The sequence below is a fragment of the Loxodonta africana genome, chromosome 11, assembly GCF_030014295.1.
Source record: "Loxodonta africana isolate mLoxAfr1 chromosome 11, mLoxAfr1.hap2, whole genome shotgun sequence".
Classification (NCBI taxonomy): Eukaryota; Metazoa; Chordata; class Mammalia; order Proboscidea; family Elephantidae; genus Loxodonta; species Loxodonta africana.
In genome coordinates, this window is record NC_087352.1 from 29485521 (window position 1) to 29504056 (window position 18536).

Consider the following 18536-nt stretch of genomic DNA (forward strand, 5'->3'; position numbering starts at 1 on the left):
GAGATGGGGCAGTGAGAACCAGGAGGTGGGGCAGGGAGGATGGGGCTGTTTTAGAGCTTTGGAGCATATTTAGTGCTTAGAGCAATATCTGTCACAGATGAAGTGCCCAATTAAAATGGCAGCAAAGAATTCCTCTGTTTGAAAGTTTTCAGCTGCCAGTTTCCTGTAGACCCCTGCATGCACCCAGTACAATTCAGAGCCTTGGCTGCCCCTACGCTGCCTGGCACTGCTGTCTCCTTGGGCCACTCAGTCACCAATTGTCGCCTCAGTCTTATTATTTACTTGAATTCCTAGGGGATGCAGGGCCTGGAGAGCTGGACCTCTACCACCAGTGGGTCAATGCTCCTCATTCCAGCCATACAGCCACCGCCTTACGAGGCTTCATCATTTCTTGCCAGAACTATCTCCTAACTGCCTCCCTGCCATCTGTTCTCTGTCACAGCAGCAGCTGGCAGCAAGTCATTCCTCTGCTCAAAACCATGCATGCAGTGATGCAGTGTCTCCCATCACCTGTGGGGCAAATATGAAAGTGTAGAAGAACCCAGTGATCTGCATCCTATCTCTTGTTACTTCTTATCTCAGGTTCTAAACCTAACAGAATCACCTGGCGTCCCAGAGACATGCAAGCTTATCTTAGGGTTTGTATTTTGCTGAAACTGCTCCCTTGCCCTGGAATGCACCTCGCCTCTGGGTCCTCCTACCTGTATTTAACTTTAGCACAACATTTTATCCCACCAACTGTCCACTTTCTGGACCCAACTACTAGACTATACACAGCTTGAGGACAGGTGACATATCGCTAGGGCTGGCACACAGTAAGCACTCAGTAAATGAATGATTGGTTGTATGACTGAATGAATGAACAAATAAACTGGTGAAAGAATAAATCCTGCATTTAATTAAGTTCCTGCAGGAAGGAAATTTACCCTGGATAGAGAGAATTAAAAATGTAGTATTTAAAAAGACAAAGCATTTTAAGGAATGTGTGGCTAATTGCGTCCATGAACAACTGCCTCCTTTGCCATGAGACCAGAAGAACTGGACAGTGCCTGGATACCATTACTGAGCATTTTGATAAAAGATTCTATAGAAGAGTCTTCTATAGAAGAATCTTTGATCAAAAGGGGGAAAATGCAGAATAGAATTTCAAATTCTCATGGACTTCAGATTTTCTGGAGCCATAGATGCTTTTTTTTTTTTTTTTAGATGCTGCATAAACCCTGGAAACTATTGCCCTGAGATAATCTTTATTTTATGTAATATTGAAGGTTTTTTTTTTTTAAAAAATAATATTTTATTGTGTTTTGGTGAAAGTTTACACAGCAAATTAGGTTTCCGAGACAATCTTTAAACGTTAAATCTTAACCCAAAAAAAACCCCTTAAAGTCTTCTCTAAACCAAATGATAAAAAAAAAAACGATAGTCTAGCTTAATTAGTAAAGAATGTGCCTTGAGCATTGTGGTCTTTTAAAGAACTATCAGTGTGGGATCAAACTGACAAAGCAACTCAAAACGTTAAAGAAGAAACTCAGAGGGCAGTAAGTTTATGTCAATGGTGGAGGAATAAGTCAGAAAAGGAGGGTAAGAATGGGTGGACAACTTGGAAAATGTAATCAATGTCACTAAATTGTACATGTAGAAATTACTGAATTATGTATGTTTTGCTGTGTACAGTTTCATCAACAACAAAAAATAAATTATTTAAAAAGGATAGAATACTTTATTAAGACTATTTCATATTTTACAGGTATTGAAGCACAACACATAAATGACCTTCCCCTAAAGAAGAATTTTGTCACCTGGCTGTCCCGAGTGGTTCTGCATTTAATAGAAATTGCTGTCTGTGCGTTAACTGGTACCACGGGGCGGGTCCCCGGCAGGTAACACAGTTATCGCACAGAGCAGGATGTGATAAAGCCCTTAATAAAAAAATTCCACACTTATATTTGCCCAACATCAGCTTCTTCATTTTGATTCTGGGTTTTTTTTTTAGTGGTAAATACTCTTTTACTTTATTCGTAATTTCTCTTTAAAAAAAATCTCAGTTTAATTTGTTTTTATACTCTTTAAATTTCATCACACACTGATGAAATATTGAATGTAGTTTCCCTTAGTGTCCTATCATGTCCTAAGCTAGAACATCACCACAGAAGTCCATCATGCCATTGAAACTTGTTCTCAGGCTTTGGGTGTAGTTAACTACTGCGATGTATATTTAACATGCTCAAAGGGAGTGAAACTAGGTCTTAACACTGCAGTCTCGAGGAAGTACGGTTATTTAGGCTGGAAAGAGTAAATAAGGGCCAATTTCCTTAGGGTCTTCACATCTGTGGAGTGTTTGCTAATGAGGATGATGCTGAAGAATTGTATTTTTCCACTAGTGATAACAGTAACCACAACAATAATAAACATAAAATGAACAAGAGGAGAGTGGTTTAAATTAACTTATATCATTTAAGGCATGCACTGAAGTAAATGACAGATGAAATTGTTAAAAGGTAAAAACACTGAAATGAAATGATAAAACCACTAGAGGAAAATAAAGCGAATGTTTGCCTGACCCGGGGATGGAGAAGAACTTTCTAAGTGATAATGGAAGGAAGCACAAAAGAAAAGACCGGTAGGCAGAAAACACCAGAAACAAACCTTTAAAACTGCAACAAGCTACAAAACGGTTTACAAAGTACATTCGACGAAGGTTTACTAATCTTCACAAATCAGTAAGAAACGGACAAAAGGTCAGTAAAAAGAAAAACATGGGCAAAAGAAAGAAATGGGGCATTTATTTAAAAGAGACCTAAATGTTCACCTTTAATAATAACCTCAGAATTGAAGTTAGAGCAAGAGTGAGAACCCCACTCCCCCTGTAACGCCCAGTGAGGAGGCACAGACTGCTGGGGGCGCTAATGGGCAACTCTGCCAGCAGAGTGTCCACACACATACTCACACACTCACACATACTCACCATTGGAAGGAAATACACAAAAATGTTAACTTAGTTACCTCTGTGTAGTGATATTATGGATGACTTATAGCTTCTCTCCTTTATTTTTCTAACCAGGTAGCCTCTGACTTACAGCGTGTTTGAGTTATAATGAACCGCACTTACGACAATTCTTTTTTTTAATGATTTGTGTATAGCTTTATGCATGTATTAAAATAAGTCTCTAAGTTTATATGTAATGTTTTCAACCCCCAAAGACAAATAAAGGTAGGATTTATAAAGATACTGATAATTAAAGGCAATAATAATGAAAACTTAAAAAAAAAGAGGTATTGGACTATGTCAGAACAAACTTAAGAGAGTCATTGGAAGGGAACCCTGTCATAGGTCAGTGACGATCTGTATTTTCCAAAATTTCCATAATGAGTATGTCTTATTTTTATGAGCTAAATTAATCAATTAATCGATAAAGCTATTTAACAAAAACTAAGTATGAGAGCGTTTGGCTGGATATAAAGAAGACTTCTTAACCTTTCTCAAAGGGCCTAGTTGGCTTTTAGCCTCCAAGACGGCCATGCCAGTTAGCTGTCAGCTTTGTTTCACCTTACATTTCTGTCAGGAAGCACTTGGGTTAAACCTCAGCTGGCCACCGAGCTGGTTGCTTTTGAGAGAGAGAGAAAAAAAAAAAAAAAAAAGAGGGCCTGAAAAGGGCGATAAGAGGTCTCCTCAAACCTCTCCCGCCTCACAGCCTGGCTGCACAGGCTTCACACCAGCCCTCTCCACGGCCTGGCCACAGCACTCTGGGCCCCCAGGCCAGACTCCTGCGGCCACCAAACCACATCCGAAGGCTCCGTCAGCACTCAGGGCCTGGAAGCGCTCCTGTTTTTGCCAGATCTTTAAATACCAGAGCAGAACTTAGCTACCCAAGATATGTAGGCCACTTAGATGGAGTGTGGTTTTTAGTTAACCTGATTATCAAGCCTGTGATATTCTATTCTATTCTGAGTACTCAGCTTTTATTTCTTAATTTTGTATTCAGTTTTCAAGGACCTGGACATTTAATAAGCTGTTCTGGAGAGGCAATGATAATTTTTTTTTTTGCTAAAATTACTGTAATTCAATGTTCTCTTCCATGAAGAGTCACACCAGGCACTTTACATAAGGGAATCCTTAAAGGAAAAATATGTGGAACAGCTTCACCAAACTGGCCCAACAGTGGGAGGAAACCACAGGAAGGGTATTCACTGCACAGAGCACACTGCTGGGTGTTTGGAACACTCCTGTTGACAGCTTCCCTGATCTTTAGTACCGTCTGCCTCTTAGAGGGTCACTGCCCCTTCTTTCCTCCTTTCCCTCCAGAGAAGAGGAGTGACAAATCGTATTGCATTTTTCTTGGCCCGTGGCCGCATTTCCACTGGACTCGTTGCCTGATTTCCATGAGCCCTGCTCGCTCTCCTTCAGGTCCTGGCCCAGGGCGACTGCAAATGCCATTCTTGGCTCCAATCACTCACTGAGCAGCCCTCTTTGGCCTGAGAGGGGGCTACTTCAGACACCAAAATATAACTGGGAGTTGGTTAAGATTTGTGAAACTCAGGTTGGTGAAAGTATGACGTTACCAACCACCGCCTTAAAAAAGAATTCCGCAAACCAAAGGTCAGTATTTTGAGATGATCTGAGATGAAACTCAAACCAAATGCTGGCCCTCAAGGGGCTCACCATATTGTGCTTTCATGTGTCAAAGCAGACCCAGTAACGTGCTCCATTCTGCCATGTTTTTGTTCTTCCATGCAAATCCAGATAAAGGCTTTCATTACCCATACAGTCAGGATAATTTTCATGTGTTCTAAATAGTCCTGTTCCACACAGTGCCTCAAAGCTGAGTTCACAGGCCCTTCCAAATATGGATAATTAAGGGTTATGCAAAGGCTCATGCATTTTAAATTTAGATGATTCAACAGATATCCCTATGAAGTATATACACATGAAATTAAATGGCTTCAACCACGACTAAGATGAGGCTAGCCAAAATAACGTGAACATCACTGCCTGCTGGCTTTCTAGCTGATTAGGGAAGTAGGGGAAATAAGTCTGTTGTGAACATTTTTGAGGAGCTCAGCTTCCTCTTCTTTCAAATACTATGATAGTGGCTCAGTAGATTTTGGACTTTTCTCTTTCATCTTCTTTCATTTGAATAAATCAGGCATTTCTAGGAAAAAATTACCTTTAATACTTCATTCCTGGTATCAGTTCTTGAGCACTAACAAAGAGCTAAAGTGTTGGAAAGGAGTCATTGGCTTTACCACCACTTCCAACTAGAGCAGAACAATCCGAGAATGTTGGCTGGCTGCAATCCTATGCGCTAACACAGGCATATCAAGTAACTTAATCTCTGCTAACCAGCCACATCTCCTGCTGTACAAAACCCTGCTGATGGTGTGTGCCAGGCTTTGACCAGCTACCCTCAACTTCCCTCTGAATCCCAACGCAAAGCCGCAGCATCTAGGTCATGCTCAGACTACTCAGCCGTGGCAGAGAGTCAACACAAACCAGCACCCTCACTGTTCAATGCCATCGTGCCTCTAGCCCTGGCCTTGGGCTGGCAGCCTAAAGAATTGAGCTGGTTTTTGCTTCAGTTGTCTTCTGTGGGTCGTGTGACTCACTAATACTCACACACATACACAGGAGCTATATATGACTGACTAATAAAAATCTCCCTGAAAAACCGCAAGAACAGCTGCATCAGGTTGGAGGTCCCTTGGAGCCACACTGATGACTGGAATGTGTCATTCATAGCAGGTGTGGGGGAGTTTACGGAGCCTCGGTCAGAAAGAACGGGATCTAGCTACACATTTGATGGGATTGTAAACCACACTTCCTTCTATTCCTACAACCCTTTTTTCCTTAAAGCACTGGCTCTCATCTTCTACAAGGAGAAACCGAAGCACAGTGGATGCTCTGTGATCTCCTGAGGAAGCTGCCACTAGAATGTGGTGGTCTACAGAGCAGGCTCTGACCTGCGGCCACTTCACTTGTATGTTCCAGCTCCTACCTGAGGGGCCCAGACGCTGGGGCTTGGGCTTGACTTCAGTGTGTGACATAGAATCTCATGAGAGGATTGCTCTGCTCAGCAGATCCATGCTAACTGGTATGAAAGGCATTCTGACCTCATCTTAAAACCTCTTTGTATCCTCCAAACTTCCTACACAAGTCAACAATCAAAGGAGGAGTCATCTGGAGATGGCAAAATCTACGTGGTGATAGTCCTAAACCTGTACTTTGTAGATATGGTTTATTATAAGAAGCTTTATGGTCTGAGATCTTGAAAGTACAACAGGAAAAGCAGAGAGGTTCTGCTTACATGACGATGTTCCTGCCTTTAACCATCCAACTTTTCTAGCAGCATTCAGGAGATAGACCTGGAAATCCATGGTTAGCAGTCAGTAGAGCAGAGATGCCAGAGGCATCTTTCATCCTCCTCCTGACCTCAGACTATCCCTCACCCAAACAAGGGTCTGAGAGTGCCACTCACTCCAGCAGCTGGACTTGAGGATCGGCGCACAGACCCATGGTGGCCCATCAGAATGACCCTTGATGGACATCAGTACCTGCTCCAGGGACTCCATTTTAGCATGGGCCCTTGGAGAGGCCACTGTACCTGCAGTGTCTCAGGTGTCCCTGTTCACCTCGCTCTTCAGTGAACCCCAAAGTAGTCCATCTTTTTGCCCCTCCTCTGGTTCCTCGAGGTTTTCTCCAGTATCCCTTCATGTCTGACAATTTCCCAACAACTCAGTTCCGCTCCCTTCATTAGCTGACCTGTCTTCCTTCAGGTCTGGGAAGATTCACCATCCCAGAGCCCCCTGTCCTGGGCCCCTGAGCTCCCTGTCCCCAGCCCCTGCGCACATTGTCTCCAGGCCCTGAGCCCCCTGTCCCCAGCCCCTGGGCCCCCTATCCCCAGCTCCTGAGGTCCCTGTCCCCAGCCCCTGAGGTCCCTGTCCCCATTCCCGGAGCCCCCTGTCCCCAGCCCATGTCTGACTCATTTGTGGCTGCCATGTTTGAGCAGGAGGAGAAGGCTGGAGCCCGATGTGGAGTCCAGCAGCACAGTGGCATGTGCTCATTTGGTGTTTCGCGTGCAATGCTCATGGGCAGTCCCTGTGCCCCTGCCGAACATGTCAGCTGTGCCAACCACACTTCTGCAGGCTTGTATTTGGGCACAGCAGGATTGATGACACCAGGCCCACAAGCCTGTCTGGTGGCTTCATTTCAGCGTGGCTGGGCAGTGCCCGACCGTGGTGGACATGTGCTGCAATCTGTCTGTCAGGAGCCCTTAAACACAGTGGTTCTCCCACAGGCAGATCCCCGAGGGGTGGAAAACGCCACTGGTTTCCTGATCTCTGTGGTCAGTAGGCACAGCACCGTTATACTTAGCTCTTAGATGGCAGGTCCCCACCCCCAGGGGACGGCTGCGTGGGCACTAATAGGTACCAGCTGTTGCCCCTGAACCCCTGTTCTAGCAAAAGTACATATTTCGACTTGGTTCATATTGACACATTTTTAACACTGTCGTTATAGCCTGTGAATAACAAAGGGGGGGGGACCCAATACTATGATTTCTAAAGAACTTTACAAAATTTCTCCCCAAACCTCCTTTCGTATAGAAGGTTTATCAACCTGAAAATAACATTGGCTTGGTGGAAATTAGCAGGCTTAAAGCATCCAATGTGTCGACTGGTTTAACTGTGGCCTCATCCCAGAAGGGATTAGACAGAGATCACATGAAACAAATGAAAAACAAAAAATCATGTCCAGATAAAATGGAGAGTGCCCTGAGGTTTGGACATGCACCATAAGGGTGGCAGAGGTGAGCTGAAGCTCTGCCTGAGAAAGTGTACAGGGGAGGGGAGCCACGGTGTTAAGAGAAGAGCACTCCACTTGTTCTTGCACGTCCTTCTCGTAGAAATTGCTTGTGTGTGGGCGTCTCACAGAGGGAGGTCAGGGAATGACCAGGAACCCCCCAGAAAACACAGCTCAGGTCCTCAGGTCAGCTTCCTGGGCTGGCCATCACTGAAGCTGATCACCAAACATCAAAACAGTTTTGGGAGACAAGGCAACCCAAGGGTCAAACTTCAAATGATGGCCTGCTTCAAGCAATGCCTTGCAAGATTGCTTTTCTCAATGAAGGTTTTTCCTAGAATGTGCTAGAAAAGACTGAGAGTGGACTTCTATATCTTAGAGATTTAAATGGGTGGGATCCTTTCTAGGAAGCAGAGGAAGCTAAACAGGACTGTTGCTTAGATGGAAGGCCTGAGCTTTGAAATAGGGAGCTCCAAAGAGCAACCTGCATATAAGCTGGAGGTGGTGTTTTTCCCTCCAAGAATAGTCCTGCTTTGGTTCCGGCACCTGATCAGAACCTCAGAATTCTACATGCAGAGCCTGGTAGTTGGGTCAGGAACAAAGAACTCAATACAGCAATCACTTTGAATACCTAGGAATAAGTTTGTCTAAGGACAACCTAGTCACTCCAAACTTCATTCTATTTGGAAGTTATTTCAACAAATGCTGTCCTAATTTCTGAATTAATTTTTCAAAGTTTTCTCTATACCACTCATTGAATAACCCACCCCTCTGCCCACAACTTGAAATGTTAGTTGGGTCATAGTCTGCATGCTTATCGGTATCTTTGGGTCTGTGTCTGGCTTTCAACCCTACCCTTTGATCAGACCACCTGAGGCTGACCCACACCATTTTGTCTTTCTAAATTTTTTAATGTGTTGGTAGCACAATCTTCCCCTCTTGCTATTTTTTAACTTTTCTTGCTACTTTTCCAAGAAAAAAAAATTAGTTTTTTCACATTCTGGTGTAAGCTAACGAACCCACCAAGTTCTTATTTCCCGGTCTCAGGTAAGAAGAAGCCGCCCCTTCGCTGTGTGAAACGAGTAAGACAGGGCTGTGGTCTGGACACCAAGGACACACCGGCCATGACTCAGTGGGTAGGATGGGTCATGGCACACGCGCCAAGGGTGGGGGGTGGGGCGTCTGCTCTCCAGACACCCAGGTCTTGTGCTTCTGCACCTGTGAGCGTTTCCACAGGAATGCGGAAGGGGGGACTTCCGGTTTTTCTTTGAAAGAGGAAGTTTGGATCAATCATGAGTATCCTCAGTTAGTTTATTGTTTCTGCTTTCCCCAGAAATAGTTCTTGCTGGTGAGGCATGTTGACCACCAGACTGAACACTCACATGAGGAAATTCCCACTGTACTTCCAAGCCCCCTTTTAGTCTCACATTTTTAACTAAAAGCTCCTTAGCAAGTAAACAAATTAAAACTTTTAAAACTTGTTGATGATTTGAGTTGGAACTTGATCAATTTTTTGTTCTCAAAAACATAATGTTGTTGTTGTTATTATTTTAAATATCACCTCTAATGTAGAGTTAGGTTTTAAAAAGAAGTCTCATAAAACTGAATTTCTGTTGAGGATATATATAGTCCTGAAGTTAATACTCTTGATCCATAGAAAAATAAGGTAAAGCATGGCACCAGTTAAAAGCCATCATCTTAAGACTCCCTAAATTGTCATATTTTTCCAGTATTGCTTAAAATACACTGTTTAGTGCTTTGTTTAGCTTAGTTAGGATTTTCAAGGCTACGTGAAATTAAATCATAACTCCCAATTTATGCCACGCTGTATCAGTCACCATGGAATAAAAAAGTGGGCTCCAACAGAAGGAAAGACATCAGATAGAAAGATTAATAGATTATGTATATATATATATATATATATATATATATATATATATATATATATATATAATATTTTATATATATACACACTGTGACCCTAGGAAGCCCTGGTGCCAGAGTGGGTAAGAGCTAGAGCTGCTAACCAAAAGGTCAGCAGTGTAAATCTACCAGGTGCCCCCTGGAAATGGTATGGGGCAATTCTACTATGTCCTATAGGGTCGCTATGAATTGGAATTGACTTAATGGCAATAGGTTTGGTTTGATTTTATAGCGATCCTATAGAACAGAGTAGAACTACCCTATAGAGTTTCCAAGGAGCACCTGGTGGATTCGAACTGCTGACCTTTTTGTTAGCAGCCATGGCTCTTAACCACTATGCCACCAGGGTTTCCATATACAATACAGTATATTGTATATAATAAATTACATAAAGTAAAAATGTAAAATAAATCAATTTCATATATTAAGGGCAATGCTTTTTTACATGGTAGTATGGGGAAAAGAATCGTTTAAGAATGCAAAAAAACAAACATCGTGTAGTTTTTAGTTGCAGTGATAAATCCCTATGTTTGAAAGCTATTGTATGTTTGGCCCATATGTTTTTAAAAAAAATTTGTGACAATATACAAACTATTTTGTGTTTTTTTTTTTGAAGAAAACCTCCATATAAATCAGTGTTCCTATCCCTCCTTCTCTGGTTACCTAGGTTACTGTGGTATGCCCTCTCACTTTGGAGGTCTAAGGGCCCCAAAAAGGCTATAGAATGGCTGAAATCCCTGAGACCTGCATAGACCTGGGCCCGATTTTCAGGGGCCACATTTTGGGGGATTTATAGGGAGATGCAAACTATGTGCCAGACATCGGAGGCTTTAGAGAGCTAGTTGGTGGAATTTTAGACATAATTTTCCACCAGCAATCTGTCCAGCCCAAGCTTGGACAGAATGTATTGATAAGCAATGCATTATTTATAAGCTCCAGCAGAAAATATTTCCACATTTCTCTGCTCTTGGCAGAGACAGTGATTCACCCTGGATTGGCAAACAGTGTTCAGTTTAACAATGCCCCAGCACTCATGTACACATGCATGCACACACGTGCACAGGAGCACTCACATACTCCTGAGCACCAAGCCAAGCAGCCCTACGGCCCTACTCTAATATCTTCCTGTCTCTGACGTTGCCTATTCCAGCTGCTTCTGAGGCAGGAATTAGACCTTCTAGGCTGCCAGCTGTGCAGGGTGTCCCAGCTGGAGGCTAGGTGAGACCTGAGCAGCAGGGTCGATGACATCTACGACCTTGTCTTCTTAGTGTGGAGGGGGCTGAATTCACATTCCAAGGTCCAGAACTTCAAAGCACCTCCCTCAGCACTGGCTGACAATTGGCCTCGACATGAAAGAGAGACTTAGGGGACGGCCTGAGGCCACTGAACCAAGGAAGTCAGGGCCCTGCCTGACTTTCCACAGGAAGAGCTGGGTGACTACAGATAAATCCACTGACTTCCTAGGGTCTAGTTTCTTCATTTGCAAATTAAGGGATTCGAATAGAGGATTCTAGCAATCAATGTTGATTCCATATTTTCTCCATAAAAGGTAGTCTTTGATTTATCTGTTTGTTTTTTAACAGCTTTATTGAGATACAATTCACACACCATTCAATTCACTCATTGGAAGTGTATAATTCAATGGTTTTTAGCATACGCACAACCACTTTTAGAACATTTTCAATATCTCAGGAAAAAACCCGGGAAGTACTCACCATTTCTCCAGCCTCTCTCATCCCCCACCCCCAGCCCCAGGCAATCTCTTGTCTCCTTTCTGTCTCTATGGATTTACTTATCCCGAATACTTCCTACTAATGGAATTGTTCCATATAAATGGCATCAGTAGGCATTTGTTGCATTCTTGTGGATACTAGAGAGGCCACGTGCCCAGGCATCCCCTGTGGACTCCCGGGAGATAACCAGATGTGGCTGTGGCCCACCCAGTGCCTGGGCTTCCTTGGACAGAAGAAAGCTGGCCATTCAAAGAGCACAGGGAGGTCCTGGGAGTCAGTAACAGGTGGCATCCAGGCGGCGCCCAGCTTGTGGAGGAGATGGTCTCCTGGGACGAAGTCCCCTCTCAGGAGCTGAGGCATGAGGTCCTTACCCAGTCCCTGAGCACCCAGACCCAGGCCGCCGTGGGACTACCAGACCTCCTTCCTCACCTTGGGCCATGTCCCTCCTACTGCACCTTCTGGCTCCTGGCCTGGTTTCTCACCTCTTCCCTCATGGTCTCTCACCTCCTTGCTCTTGGACCTTCACTTCCTCCCTCCTGGTCCCTCACCTCCTCACTCCTGACCCATCACCTCCTCCATCATGGACCTTCACCTCTTCACCTCTGGTCCCACATTTACTCACTCCTGGTCTGGCCCTTTACCCCCTCCTTTCTCACCCCTCGTCTCCTTCCTCACCTCCTCTATCCTGACCCTTCACCTCCTCCCTCCTGATCTCTCACCTCCTTGCTCCTAGTCCATCACCTCCTCCCTTCTGGTCCCTCACCTCCTCCTTCGTGGTCCCTCACCTCCTCACTTCTGGTCCTTCACCTCGTCCCTCTTAGCCCCTTGCCTCCTCTCTCCACCCTGAACCCCGCTGGCTTTTGTATACCTTTCTGCTGGCTTCCCCGCTTCCTGCATCATCCAGAGCCAGACCTCCAGAGAAAGCTGTCAGAAACAGTGCTTGATGCTGCTCTAGTCTGAGTTCATGGTGTCCAAGATGGCTTCTTGCCCACATAGTAGCCCCTAAGGAAGGCCAGGTGGTCCTGACTCCCTTTCCTAGGCTAACAGTGTTGGTAATGATGACGATGATAGCTAACACCAAGCCCAGCTCTGCGTACTTTACATATGCTAACTCATTTCACCCTCTCAACCCCATTTTACAGTTGTGAATACCAAGTCCCAGGGAGTTTCCTTAGTAAATCCATCGTAATTCCTCAGATACACCAGGTGCTTTGGTGTCTGCTGATTCCTTTGCTTCGAATGCCAGCTCTGCCTCAAATCCTGTCCATCTGCTGCAAACTTGTCTTCTGAGTCCCAGCTCAAGGGCGGCTTCTGCACCACGGACCACGCCTTCGTCCATGCCCCACACCTCACGCTGTTCCCTCCTCTGGACTCTCCCAGCCTCCTTTGGATGATGTCACATGCCTGCCTCATTCATCCTGGGCCTCTGCTGCTCCACTCCATCAGTGTCTCCTGCCTGCATGCCTGGTGCCCAGGTTTCCTCCCACAGGATGGCGGACAGACGGCAGCTACGTGCTGGTTTGTGGATAGTTTGACAAACAAACCACCGGAGCTGGAAGCTAAATGTTCATCACCTTCAGAAATTAAAAATACACATCTTTTGCTTCCTCCCATTTAGAACAAAACATGTGGGGGCATCTCAAGGCCTGACATTTATGGCCATTGTGATTACAAGTGGCTTCATCTCCTGGGGCTGCCGTAACAAAGTACCACATGCTGGAGCGCTTATCAGAACAGAAATTTAACCTCTTATAGTTCTGGAGGCTGGGAGCCCAAGACCAGGGTCTCAGCCATGTTGGTTCCTTCTGGGACTCTATGTCCTGGCTCCTGGTAGTTCAAGGCATTCCTTGACTTGCAGCCACAGGGTCACATAGTATCCATTTTGTATCTCTTTGTGTCTGTTCTCATCTTTAATAAGGACACTACTTACTAAAGGAAGAAGTCCAAGCTTCTCTGAAGGCATTGGCGAAAAACAAAGCTCCAGGATTTGACGGAATATCAACTGAGATGTTTCAACAAACGGATGTGGCACTGGAGGTGCTTGTTCGTCTATGCCAAGAAATATGGAAGACAGCTTCCTGGCCAACTGACTGGAAGAGATCCATATTTATGCCTATTCTCAAGAAAGGTGACCCAACCAAATGTGGAAATTATAGAACAATATCATTAATATCACACGCAAGCAAAATTTTGCTTCAGATCGACAAAGAACTTCCAGAAATTCAGGCTGGTTTCAGAAGAAGACCTGGAACCAGAGATATCATTGCAGATGTCAGAAGGATCCTGGCTGAAAGCAGAGAATACCAGAAGGATGTTTACCTGTGTTTTATTGACTACGCAAAGGCATTTGACTATGTAGATCATAACAAATTATAGATAACATTGCAAAGAATGGAAATTCCAGAACACTTAATTGTGCTCATGAGGAACCTTTATATAGATCAAGAGGCAGTTGTTTGAACAGAACAAGGGGATACTGGTTGGTTTAAAGTCAGGAAAAGTGTGCATCAGGGTTGTATCCTTTCACCATACCTGTTCAATCTGTATGCTGAGCAAATAATCCGAGAAGCTGGACTATATGAAGAAGAATGGGCATCAGGATTGGAGGAAGACTCATTAGCAACCTGCGTTATGCAGATGACATAACCTTGTTTGTTGAAAGTGAAGAGGACTTTAAGCACTTGCTGATGAAGATCAGAGATCACAGCCTTCAGTATGGATTACACCTCAACATAAAGAAAACAAAAACCCTCACAACTGGACCAATGAGCAACATCATGATAAATGAAGAAAAGATTGAAGCTGTCAAGGATGTCATTTTACTTGGATCCACAATCAACAGCCATGGAAGCAGCAGTCAAGAAATCAAAAGATGCATTTTATTGGGTAAATCTGCCGCAAAGGACCTCTTTAAAGTATTAAAAACCAAAGATGTCACCTTGAAGACTAAGGGGCACCTGACCCAAGCCATGGTATTTTCAATCGCATCATATGCATGTTAAAGCTAGACAATGAATAAGGAAAACCGAAGAAGAATTGATGCCTTTGAATTGTCGTGTTGGGGAAGAATATTGAATATACCATGGACTGCCAAAAGAACGAACAAATCTTGTCTTGGAAGAAGTGCAACCAGAATACTCTTCAGAAGCAAGGACGGCAAGACTGCATCTTACATACTTTGGACATGTTGTCAGGAGGGATCAGTCCTTGGAGAAGGACATCACACTTGGCAAAGTACAGGATCAGCGGAAAAGAGGAAGACCCTCAACGAGGAAGATTGACACAGTGGCTGCAACAATGGGCTCAAGCATAACAACGATTGTAAGGATGGCGCAGGACTGGGCAGTGTCTCTGTTCTGCATAGGATCGCTATGAGTTGGAACTGACTCGATGGCACCTAATGACAACAGCTTAGAGGGATTAGGATCCACCCTATTCCAGTATGACCTCAAGTTAAAGGATAACATCTTCAAAGATGCTATTTCCAAACAAGGTCACATTCACAGGTACCAGTGGTTAAAACCTACACGTATCTTTCAGTGGACACAATTCAACCTGTAACTAGTCTCTATCTACAATATAACTGCACAGAACTTACTGACTGTTCTGTGATGACAGCACAGACCCCAATGCAGACAAAGATGAGATGGGTCCACTTACAAAAGCCATCTGCTCATGGCTAAGTTGGGCTGGTTCCTCATGCAGAAGCCTCGTTCCCTGCCACCTGCCCTCCTCATTGTCGCTGTGCTCTCCCTCACTGCCCTCCCCCATCCACCCCCCCTTCCCCCCCATCCTCCAGGCTAACTCCAGAGCTGCTGACTGGTGTCAAGTGACCAGCTCCCCGTTCTCGCCTTTACTAGTCCACCAAATTCAACACTTTGGCAAGCTGAAGGAATTGGAAGAAAATGGCCTCTTAACAAGTGGTATTGAAAGGATGGGTCTTAAAACCAAACCGAAGCTTGAATCAAAACAGAACATGGTATAGGCTGATCCATTCCATCCTGCACTTGGAATATGTGTGTTCAAAGTGTGATCAAATTTATGAGTACAAATTCATAGGCTCTTCAGGCTTGAAGAATTTCTACAAAATACAGGCAAGTTGGGATCCCCACAAACGTCATACTTGGATTTGTTTGCTACATTCCAGAGTAGTGTTTTAAGACTACACTACTTAGAGTTTCTTGACCTAAAACACCAAAAGAAAAAAATCATGAAGTTAAAGATATTTGTGATTTTAATGAAAATTGTGGTTCTCAACTTTTGCTTAAAATAAATACAAATGTTCCTTAATTTATATAGGAGAGGTGTCTTTGGGAAGCAGATTAGAAATAGATTTTTATTAGATTGTCTTCTTCAACTACAGTTTAAATATACTAGAGACCCTCTGGGAAGAGGTGGTGAAAGTCTTAGAAAAAAAAAATCCTTTTGCGGTGAAAGTCTCTGATTTATTTTGGCTGTTCACTTAGTTTTTGGGATGTGAGACTTTCTTAAATTAGGTCTCAGCAAGTAATGGAAACCAAATTTAAATAACAATTAGTGTTACCATGTGGGCATTTGTCTTCTGGTCACGAAATCAACAGTCAAATTAGTACCTACAGTTAAGAAATAGACGCCAAATAGTGGGCATCTAATGGCTTTTATTATTCCTGCCTGCTACTTTAGTAAAAATTACAAGTTGATTTAGTACTTTTCATTTGCATTACATCCTACTGCTAGATGAGATTGCATCTATAAAAGTCAACTTACAGTTATTTTCCAGGGTTATGGAAAAATATTCTTAGTGATCACCAGAAGGTCCATATTCCAAACAGGTCTTGTCAGTTGCTATGTCATCAGAAACCTCGCTGGCAGCCACAGCAGGCCTTTCTGCTCTCCCTCCTTTTGTACCGTATTGATCTAAATAAGATTTTCCACATTACGCACATCCACCAGCAATAGCTCCATTGTGAAGGTAATGGGGGCCCAGAGCTCATCGCTTATTTTGCCCTCTGTGCTTCCCACTCTGTGACCCAGAGCCCTTCATAACCACAATTCCAAACCAGGCCACCCTTTTAAGAAGTACGTTTGACCCCTTCTACGTGGCGACGGGATGCCAGGCTGAGTCACGTGCACTGAATGACACTGGGGTCTCCAGAGGTCAGCTGTCGAGACCAGCCCTTTGCTTCCAGACAGTGGCATGCACCTAATATATCCATGCTCAGTTCTTTCCTTCCATACTTGATCCCTTGAGGGCTCCTTACTCTCCCTACTGAAATTTTGCACCAAAAAAAGGTGTGTGGGTGGGGGGTGCACACGGTGAGCAGGACTTGCTTTCGTTGAGAGAGGGAGTCGGTAATAATTTATTTATTTTGACCCATTTGGGAAAATTTTCTCAATAAGATTGATCAGCCATCAATTACTGCTCCGTCAGGATTTGATACAAACATACCAGCCCAACTTTAAAACCAGCCTCTCAAATGATCATTTTAACCATGGCTTTGTTACTTTGCAAATGTATCCAATATTTTGGTCAAATTGTTCATTTATTCATTATGCAAGTATGCATAAAAAAAATTTCAGAACGCAGTGCTATGATAGTGACATGACCAGGATACCCTAGGAAGCACAGAGAAGGGTGCCCAACCCAGGCTGAGAACCCAGTGAACGGCAATGAATGGCAAGAGACGACCTTGGGAGAGGTAGCTGCAGGGGCTTGAACTTGATCCTATTGGTGATGGAGAACAATGGAAAATTTTTTTCAGAGGATCAACATGTTTGGATTTATAATTTTCCTTTTTTAGAGTTATTTTACATTTTTATTGCAATTATATGAAAAGTTAAATAGGTCTGCAACACTTACTAAGAAAAGCAGCAGTCCCCCAGCACACTTCCCCACAGCCTCCAGAAGAACGAACTTCCGACTCTTCAGCTATTTCATCTGGTATTTATATCCATAAACAACAGGCTTATACTGCTCTACCTTCACCAATCAGTTTTAGACAGTATTTATTGCTGTCCTATTAAGACAGATGAGAGTTTAGTTCTCTAACACTACTTCCCCCCCACCCCCAAATATAGTTACATTGCATTTTGTTGTACTTGATGGCAATGGGTTTTGTTCTGTTGTGAAATAAATATTCAGCATTTACATTGTTCTCTCATTGTAAATTTTGCTCACTGCTGGGCCAAGTAGTCTACAGGATGGCCATAAAGTCTAGAAACATAGACATTACTTGATGTGTACTGCCATGTAACATCAACAAATACTGTATTTGTCTATGTATTCACTTACGTTTTTAGACTTAGTGACCACCCTGCACTGTAATTACATCCTTTACTTGTGTAGCTTTTTCATTTTCTAGAGCTAGTTGCCTCTTCTCTTTTCTTAATTTGTTTTTGATTACTACGTCTTCCCTAAGTCCCCAGAAGATTTGGGAATCTCTCTGAGGACTATTTCCACATGGTCAAATGCATTAGGTAATCCTTCTGTTTCTCTTTTCTTGGAGAACTCCCTTCTAGAGCCTACCACCCTCCTGGGCAGTGTAGACTGGCTGCTCTCCTGGGCTCCTGTGGGGCTGTCAGTGTGAGGTGTCCCTTCATGACTGTCCTGAGAATTAACCCCTAAAAAAAAAAAAATTTTTTTTTTTCCCCTACTGTGTGGGATCCCTTGCTTCTTGAGACACACATCTCCTTCTTTCTTAGCCCATCTCCTCTTTTTGGTGGAGGAAAATCACAGTAATTTCCTGGAGGTAAATTTTTGAGAATGTATGCCTATGTGATGCATAGTTTGGTTTGGTATAGAATCCCAGGTTAGCAATCTCTCCAGAGTGTTGAAGGTGTTGGTTCACATTTCTTGTGGCTTCCAGGGCTGCCATTGAAAAGTCCAGGGCTCTATTCCCTAGGCTTTGCATGTCATCTAGTCTTTCCTCCCTGGAAGCTTTTGGAATCTTCTTTGTATCCCTGGTTCTCTAAGATTTCACAATAATTACTTTTTTTTTTTTTAATCAACCTTTTATAATAATAATAATAACTTGGCAATCAATGGAAATCTTGAATTTGGAGACTCGTGCTTCAGTTCTGGTAAATGTTCTTATACTAGCTCTTAA